The sequence below is a fragment of the Vicia villosa genome, linkage group LG3, assembly GCF_029867415.1.
Source record: "Vicia villosa cultivar HV-30 ecotype Madison, WI linkage group LG3, Vvil1.0, whole genome shotgun sequence".
Taxonomy (NCBI): Eukaryota; Viridiplantae; Streptophyta; class Magnoliopsida; order Fabales; family Fabaceae; genus Vicia; species Vicia villosa.
In genome coordinates this window covers 178274585-178284912 of record NC_081182.1, presented here as the reverse complement: position 1 = coordinate 178284912, position 10328 = coordinate 178274585, and the positions used below count along the sequence as shown (strand labels likewise).

Below are 10328 nucleotides of genomic sequence, written 5' to 3'. Positions count from 1 at the left end.
TTGTTGAAGTTGTTTTTGAAGTAATAGATTCAAGAATGTTTTCAAAAACCCTCCAATCATTAACAACATTTGAGACATCTGCCCACACTTTTAACTCAAAATTTTCCTTGACTTGTGGATCATTGTAAAGGTACTTAGCAAGGGATGTTTTACCAATCCCTCCCATACCAACAATGGAAATGACTCTTATTTTACTATCACTAGACAACAAAAGATGTTTAAGTTTCTCAACATCAGAGTCTCTTCCATAAATAGAAGATTCATCATCACCAAGTTGTTCTCCTGAACTCAAGCCTTGTAATATCTGAATTAAATTTTCCGTTTTAGACTTAATCAGTGCAATGAAAAAACTTAAACGAGAATTAATTTTGTTCTGCTTATCGTTATGATCATACCGTAAAAAATGGCATTCGTCAAGGAAATAGGCAACTTCGAAAACAACATGTCTTAAGAAATTGAGCGATTTGTTGTTAGCTTGAGTGGGGATGAGTTTCTTGTTAGCATAATAAAGCATATCTTGAAGATCCACCAGTGTTTTCTCCAAGAGTGAAACGTTACTATTCGTGCTTCGGATTCGGATAGAACCAATCTTTTTTAACAACAGCTTCACAGAGTTTGAGAGTGAGGCGAGTGTTTCTCTCTGAATGGCCTCCATCAGTTGCTTTGTTTGTAAGAAAAGTTTTGCAACTCTTTCCTTTCGCTGGTCAAGTATTAAATAACAAAATATGAAATGGTTTCATTTTTTAACTAAAAATATAGGAGAACGAGAAGAACAAAAAAGTATGATTTAAAATGACAATAATTTCCATTTTATATTTTCTTATATATATATGGTTGGTAGCACATACCCTTCAGCTGAATCAAAGGGTCGATGATTACAATGAGAGAGGTCCTTTATTATATTATATTAGTAATTAGTAATAGTGGGAATAGAGTATCCAATTCCATTGTGTATTCATAATTTATGTCAAATATGGTACATCTTAGTGTAATGTTACTCATGCATGGATTTACAAAACTCATTTTTAGATAGGACAAATTCTTGTTTTTCATTAAATCTGTTTTTATTAAATGAGACAAAATAATAAAGTTTAAGGGTGGCAAAACGAGTCTGACCCGTTGGGCATGCCCGTTTTGTTGGCACTTTTGTGCGGGACGGGCCAAGGTTTTAAGCCCTCGTCCTCTAATGTGACCGTCCCGCTCCGCCCTATTTTTTATGCGGACTTTTGCGGGCATGCATAATAACATAAATTTTACATTTTTAGGCTTAAAAAGTGCAGTGCCCACGGATTTAGCCCGCTCCTCCTTCAGTTTTCTACGGGGAGGGTCAAGGTTTTAGGCTCGCATTCTCAACTATGACCGCCCTGCCCCATCTTTTTTTTTTACGGGACGGGTCTAAACGAGGCGGGCATGCCCGTTTTCCACCCCTAATAAAGTTCAAAGTTTAGATGTTTTAATTTATTATTTAAATTCACAAATGGACACGAGACAGGTAAAAGAAGAATAAAATTGGAGTGCCTTTGGATTGAAGATTTTTAAAACTCGAAAAAAAAAGGTTTTGAAGATAGGCTTTAGAGAATTATATTGAATTTTTACAACTTCTTCTTCATGACTCATGAGTTGTATTGTATGTGCATATTTTGATTAGAGAGACATGACTTATAAGTTAGTTGTAAATAACATTGCTGTGACTTTCTATATCATAGTGATCCTCATGACAAATTTAATATTGGACATGTTTTAGCAAGCTTTGCATAGCAATGGCATCTCATTTATAAATAAACCAGTTTATTTTCTGTCACTTTATTAGCTTACCTCATTTGTTCATTTTCACTATAATACCATTATGCTCAGCAAGGTAATATAAGCAGTGGCCTAAAAGACGATTAGTTTTCTATACATGAGTTGTATAAGGGTTACTGTTCAAATAATTTGGAAAGGTGACATGAGTTTAATTAGTAACAATAAATCATTGCTAAGTGGCTCAAAATCCGGATGAAGAAATGCCAAGCATATGTGAGTTCCAAAGGCTCTAGTTTTCACTAAAATGCTCTTTAAACCTCTTTTGAGCATGCATCAAATGAGCGTTCTCGGAATTTACAATCTGAAAAATGTTGCAAGCCCCTATAATGCTCGTTTGAATCCTATATTATGAATTATGTGTTTTCTGAAGCACTTATGTTTTAGAATTGAATTGCATTGCTCTAACTACGGATTCTCTTCATGACTCTCTCACTAATGAAAAAGTTATCATGAAACTTGATAATATACCGCAAGTTGTCGATGTGAAAGTTGATAGTATATCTCCAATCATGTACTATATTGTTTGCCGACTACAGTTCAAGACCGATAAAAATTTACTTCACTAGATGAACTGTTGATATGGGTTCGAGATAGAGCAAAAAACGGTCTTGATAAAAAATTTACTTCACAAGATGAACGGTTGATATGGGTTTGATATAGAGCAAAAAAAGTTAAGATTTACTACTGTTATTTCAAAATCAAATTTAAGTGGGAAGATTGAAATTTATTTCATGCGTTGAAATGTCTTCTTTACAGGTCAAGAAAAAATTCTGCAATATCTGTAACAGAATTGGATATATTGTTGATATGCTTAGCTAAACTCTTTCCAACATGGCTCTCTACTCCTCATGGTCTGGATGCTCCCTTTTTGAATGCGTGGAATATAGGATGAATGTGTCATGGCTTTTGTCGAGGATGTCTCAACGAAGGTATACATATTCTCCGGACATCATTCGGAAGTGTAGAGAAAACCATTTGACGATTCTACCTCCAGTTTAGCAAATACAAATCTGACATAAAATAACATGTCAAATTTGATGGTGTCCAATTTATAATAGAACAAAGCCGTAACCAGAAACAAACAATATTAGACATGGATAGTATTTTAGGCACTAATGATGATAGAGTTGGTCAGTGTTTGCTAAGAGATTTAAATCAATTAACATATATAGGATTCTAGGAAAATAAAACAAACATTCTAAGTTACTATACTTACTATTCCAGTATTTCTAAAGGTGAACAAATACAGTACATGATAAAGCCTAACTAACTACCAACAAGAAAAACTACATGTCAAGCCGGGCCAGTTGAATTGACTGTATCATAATCGACACCAATGCATACCAGAAATAAGTAAGTTTGCAGATGCAAAAATAACAAAAAAAAATGAAGAAAATTTGGATTATAATTAGTATTTTCCTTCAGGCATTAAAAAGTTTAATTGGATGTATATTATTTGTTGAAACCTAGAGAGCAAAACCATAATGCCTAAGAGACCAATTTTTAAAAATAGTAGGAATCTTCATTTTAACTTCAAATTTACTAAAACCATCATTTAAATGTGCCATAACATTCTAACATGGATATGGCCAGAACAGAGAAGATATGTTGTCGGCTATCACTCCATGTATGACATTTCCATTGTCTGTGCAATGATGTAAAGAAATTTTCATATATCTAAAAAATCATTATAGATACCATTGTATTCAATATTTTTTCTAAAGGGCAATGTGCATCTGATTTCTAAATTTTGAGTACCCAAGATATAAAGCAAATCCCACAGTACCTACATCACTAATGTCACATCAGTACTTATTAGACAACATAATAACCATCAAATGCAAAGCTAAGCGAGTTGTTTACAAGATTGTTGGTGCATATAAATTAAAAATACCATTTGCTCATCCTCATAAGCACCAATATTCGCCCCATTTGTCTACAGAATCCTTTGCTTTTGTACCGATGAAGAAAGATGGTTTTTACATGGTGAAGTACCTACATCCTCATATAAATTTTTTCCACTGAACTAGCTGCGGGACCGAAAAGCTGCTGCAGACAAATAAGTTTTGGCCAGTTTATTAGTGGTGTTGTTGTTCCGCATGTTTTGGCCAGCATTGACGATCAGATATTGCTGCAAGCACCGTGCTACAATATTGTTTATATAGAATATTACCTTTTACTATTAAGTTGGTTTTGTAGGAATGAGTTAGATCAAACTCTAATTCTATTTAACAAATAATTATAAAGGCATACATTGCAGTCAAATCTTAGGGACACAGACAGAAAGTGTTTGCTCAAACATTCATTTGCAATCTCTATCTTAAAAACGTGTACTATTTTACAAATTAAAACACATTACTATAGTAGTTAACACTTAACAAATTTTGCTGATCTCTAGGAGAGTGATTTGCTGGCGTTGACATCTCAGCTAAGATTGAAAGTCGCCATATTGGAGTCTTAAACTTCTGACTTGTTTGTGTGAAAGTCGTCCTATGGTGCATTTCAAAATCTTCTCTCGCATCCTTCAATGTCTTCTCCTCCTCCCTGCTGCCCACATTGATTTCTGCTTTTTCTGTCGGCGATCTCTCTTTACAAAAGGCCAGAATATTCCCCAAATAAGAAGTTGACTATTAAACTGCAAATGAATTTGCCATAAATTAGTTAAAGTTTGTTATCCTGACATAGTTCAGATTCGTGGAGAAAACTGTTGGGACAATTCTACCTCTCCAGTTGAGCAAATACAAACCTAACATAAACGTAATAGATAATTAGAGACACTGTCAAGCCGTGTGGTTTTCATTTATAATAGATCAAAGCAGTAACAATGTAGATAATCAATGTTTGTTAATATATGTAGAATTGAAAGGAAAATAAAACACATTAAATTCTAAATGTCTAAGACTCACCCTATCAGCCTAACTGACTTCCAAGAAAAAATGGCAGTAATGTTAACACACAAGTCAATCTTCATATCAAGTTAGGCCACAGTTTGTTCATTTCTGCATGTTCTGAATGTGGTAGCTGCAGATAAATCCACTATTAGACTTCATGATTGCGATTTAAAAGCTAGTGAAAACAAATAATAATGCATTACAATAAATTCCATACACAAATTCATTTTATAACTTATTTGAATTTATTTTAGAAAACATATCCTGGACTTCTAGTAACCAAGTGATGCTAAAATAAAATATCTTATTTTTTTAGGAAGCATGCAGAAAGAACATGAAAAGAAGAGAAAGAATGTCATGAATTGCATACAACATACGCTAGTTTCAACCATACATGTAAAAAATGAGCAAAAATGAAAACACATCAACTATCTAGCATGCTTGATGGGTAATATAATTTCAATTTGCATAAAAAAACAATTTTCACACTTCCTTTTGAGTAGCATTAAGAGATAAAGTACCTCTCTCCTCTCCGCTCCTGACAGAAAGAGATGTCGCTGCTGCCATCTTCGTGGAAGCCATCAATTACACTTGAAGCCCTTGGTAGATCTGCAAACAATGTACAGATGAAATAATTTTAAGACAAAGATTAAGCCATCAAATCTGGTAGATAAACTGGTAACATACTACACATATAGTTTCCGAAAACAAAATTTAGGATAAATAACCTCCGTAGAGATACTGTGTCAAACTTGATGGTGTTCAATTATTATAGGACAAAGCAACTAACCAGAAGCAATACAGTTAGGCTTGGATGAGATTTAACACACTGACAAGTGCTTTGGGGGCAAATAAAACCTAGATTAGCTCTAAATGATTAGAACACACTGCATGATGATATTTTTCTATAGGTGCATAGGGATGACGCGCGATAAAATCCTAATTGACTGACCACCAACCAGAATAGCTGCATTACAATGAGCTATGCTACGGCAACGTGTCAGACGGGCTATTTTCTTGTAATAGACTCAAGGTGATAAATAGAATGAACATACACACCACATAAGAACACTATTATTCATGTGACAAAATGGGACAAATTTAATACTCAAACAATTTTGATGGTCCACGACATTAACTACAGGTATAAGCCAACATCTTTTGAAATATCCTTCCCAACACAACATGCCAAAATCACATATTTTTTTAAAAACTGAAAAAAGGTTAAAATAAGAAGTTATGTCTTTAACTGTTATACATGACCTTAACTATTATACATGACTGGGAAAAAATTCTAATTCACTAACATAAAGAAAAAAATATCAAGTCAAGACAGTTTGATAAACACAAAAATATGGAAATGCATAAAGAAATTATATGTAGATTAATAGAATAGAGAAAATTTTTAACCATATTAAAAAAGTTTGATACAGCCATTAAAACCAACTCATTAAAATATATCATATAGACACAAAATGCAGTTCTATGATTAAAATAAATGAGTTGGTGCTAGTGCTATAGTATTGTATTTTGATGTTACAATTGAAATTCACAATAATTGATGATAAAATAATATGAGAGAAACAAAAAAAGAAGAATTTGAAAGACTCACCCGAACAAGACTCATGTGATCAATTCGTCATTAATAACTATGGAGGGAATGTGAGCAATCTTACGCCACTCTTTGCCCCGCTTTTTCCGAAAACTTGCTTCCAGTAATGGACAGCGAGTCACACTTAATACTGAAAGAGATGAAGGAAATCCTTTCTTTGGCAACGACTTGAGTTTGGGAGCGTTAATAATCTCAAGGTTTTGGAGAGAAGTGAGATGCCGAAGCCACTTCTCATCAATGCTTGTATCATTAAGACCACAAAGGCATAGTTTCACAAGCGATGTAGGTAGCAATGGCCCCATCAACGTGTTCACTGTATCATCACCGTTAATTCGCAACGCTGAAAGACAAGTGAGATGTTCCCAAGTTGGCTCAGTATTCCATATAATCCCACCAACAGAGCCAACAGACAGTTTCTGTAAACTACTAGGCAACTCATCTATGGCAAAAGATTGAAGGTTTGGTAGATTATCAATTTCCATTTCTCGAAGGCCAACTAGACTGCTCATTGCTTCTGGTAGTGAATGAAGCTTCTCACACTTCCACAATGCAATATAGCAAAGATTTGGAGTGGCCAATCCACCTGGGGTAAATGACTCCAATTCATTACAATCCCATATTTTGATGCTTTTAAGAAATGAGAGACTCTTTAGTGACACATCTTCTGCAATTGATATTGATTTCAGATTGTTACAACCCTCAATAAACAGACTCTTGAGGACAGGGAGAGCACCCAAGGTAAATGATGTCATTGAAATGCAGCTATAAGATATTTTCAATTCTTCAAGCGATGTGTAATTGGACAAGTATTCACGAGAAAGGAACTCTAGATTTTGACAATTACTGATTATCAGAAATTTCAAGGTTTTTGATAGACCGTTTGTTGGAAAAGACATTGAAGATGGAATGCCGTCTATGGTCAGCTGTTGAAGAGAATTCAAAGGGAACATCAGTTGCCTGAATACATGATCAGATAATGGTATTGATTGCACCAGTAAAGGACATTCTCTTATCTCAAGTTCAATTAAGGAAGGAAATTTGTCACCTATGTTTCCTACTATCAGTTTCGGGCACTTACTAAGCAATAAAGTTTTTAGACTACGAAACCTTGTAGTCGTACTTCCAATCAAGTCCCATTCCTTCCACTCTTGCATATTCTCAAAGTGCAGAATCTCCAAAGAGGGAAATGGTTGAAATGAAGAACCACCACTTCCATAGAACTCAATACCAATTGTCTCCACTGATTGCATCCCTTCAATAATGAGTTCTTTCAAATTACTCAATTGTCCAAGGGGTGGAAGCCATAAACAAGCATCACAATTTGCGATTCTTAAATACACCATGTTTTTAAATAAAGAATCACCCAACCAATTTGGAAAGTTGATTCCACCATAGCCTTTGATGGTGAGACTGTTCAAATTTGTTGAGGGCTGCAAATGTTCAAGTACTACACTTTTTACTTGGGAATCTGGAAAAGTACTACCATAATCCCATTCCAAAGCTAATTCTTTTATTTGCTCTTTCATCTTTATATTGGCTTGATGTACTTCAGAGGGGTCATTAACATTTTGTAGTTGTGAGATGGAAAGTTTTCCATGCAGGTGGGGAAATTTTCCCAACTCGGCAACCTTTAATCCATCATTATGTTTGCTGACAATAAAGTCGGACAAAGTTTGGAGATTTTCTAGTTTGGAGATTTTCTAGTTTGGCTATTTGTACGGGCATCTCCTTCAATGCAGTGTCACTAACGTCAAGATGGTGCATATTAACCAATTTTCCCATGTCCTCAGGCAATTCTGTGAGCCTTTTACATCCTCCCAACAACAAGAACTGCAGATTGTAAAGGTTGCATGTTTCAGACGGCAACATTTCAATATTAGTGTGAGAAAGATTTAGGTATTTCAGGTAGAACAAATCTCCAATAGACTTGGGAACCTCAGTGATACTCTTGTAGTTAGATAAAGACAACACGCATAATTGTTTCATTGTTGGCAATAAGTCATGCACTACCTGGTTCGATAGCAAACAACGAGGCGATTGTTTTTGTAATGGCAATGCTAGAAAGGTACGTAGATCTTTTAATCCATACAACTTATCAAATTTATCAAATGAGTCATATAGCCCTCGATTGTATGATAAATTTTGTATCATTTCATGTAGAAAATGTTCGCCCGAACAGATACAATATGGAGATGAAACCATGGCAGCTAAATCATGGACAAGGTTATGCATTTCAAAGTTTTCTTCCTTGTTCTCAGTATATCGTCGTTGTATCAACGATTTTGACACTAATTCATCAAAGTATTCTTCTCCAACTTTCCATCTTTGCTGACCTGTCCACGAGACTACCAAGTCTTCTGCAATCCACAACTGAACTACCATATTCTTTTCTAAGATGGTCTTTTTTGAAAATATAGAGCAATATTCAAAGCATCGTTTTATAGGAGGCGAAAGATAATGGTAGCTTGATTCTAGAGCAGCGTGCACCTCGGAATTTGTCGGTTCCCAAATGTTACTTTCTAACACACATTTCCAGTCATTTGGGGACAAATTGCCGTAAAGAATAGCCCCAAATTCTATTGCGGCTAATGGTAATCCATCACATTTTTTTGCAATTTCCCTACCAATTTCTTCTAGATAGGACCGTTGTTGGTCGTTACATGTTCCAAATGCATATTTGGCAAATAAAGACCAGCAATCTTCATTTTGTAGAGGCCTCAAATAATGGACAAAGAGAATTGTTTGCATGGATGTTGCAACTCTATCATCCCGTGTTGTGATGATGATTTTACTTCCCATTTCCCCAGCATTAAAGGTGTCCATCAAACTTATCCAATCAACAGATTTTGTATCCCACACATCATCTAACACTAGCAAAAATTTGGAAGTATTTAAAATTTGTTTCAATGACAATAATAGAAGATTTGGATAAATGGTGCCATTTCCTTTTGTACTGTGATATTCAAGAATATGAGATATGAGGTCATCATTACCGATTGATTGTGATATGATAGATTCAAGAATGGTTTCAAAAAGTCTAACAGCATCGAAATCTTTCGAGATATACGCCCATACTTTTAACTCGAATTTGTCCTTTACTTGAGGATGATTGTAAAGGTGTTTAGCAAGGGCTGTTTTACCAATCCCTCCCATACCAACAATAGAAATCACTCTAATTGTACTATCACTAGACAACAACAGGTGTTTAAGTTTCTCAATATCAGAGTCTCTTCCATAAATAGAAGAATCATCCTCCAAAATAGAATCTGTAGGGGTTCCATGCCAAACATTTGTGCAATTAGAAAACTCCAACCCATCTCGAATCAAGCGTTCTAATCTTTCAATTAATTCTTGTATTTTAGAATTAATGAACCGATGAAAGTGTTTGAAAGGAAAAGAAAACACGTTGCGCACCTTACTAGTAAGAGGAGTTAGGGTTTGATACTCGTCTTCCACTTCAGAGCGCAATGCGTCGGTGTTGATTTGGTCAAACAATTTGTCAACTTGGTAAACAAGATCTATCAACAAATTCAGCCATGTCGTCTCCTCAGCATAACGATCAAGTACAGGTTGGATCCTCGCGAGTGTTTCCTTCAGCTTTATCAACAGTGAATCGTCAACCTCCTTCGTAGTCCGGAAGTCAGTAGAAATAAGCTTTTGTATCAACGCCTCCACAGAAGCTGAGACGAGTGGTGTTTCTCCCATAATAACCGCCGCCATCGGTTGATTTGCTTTTAAGATGAAGAATAGATTCACAGAAATCACAACAAAATGCAATTGTATATTGTATAAGAAAGAAAACACTATCTTCATCTTTGCTTCTAGTCACTCTCCATTAAAGCTTAGTGGTTGGCAGGTGGGCTATCAAGTATCAAGTCATTCACTGTAGTCATGGAGGTGACGCAGTAACGCTGTCAAGCTTTTATGATTGCTAGATTTAAATCGGATGAACTAAATTTTAAATTCAGTAGTTTATTCATAATGGGAAATTCTTATTCCACCCCATCATTTTCTAGTGGATT

The 10328-nt window shown here is 35.1% G+C and overlaps 1 pseudogene; it reads right to left on the bottom strand.

Moving 5' to 3' along the window:
* Positions 1-2293: 2293 nt before the first annotated feature.
* LOC131662611 (putative disease resistance RPP13-like protein 1) lies at positions 2294-10245 on the bottom strand (annotated as a pseudogene).
* Between the last annotated feature and the right edge of the window lie 83 nt (positions 10246-10328).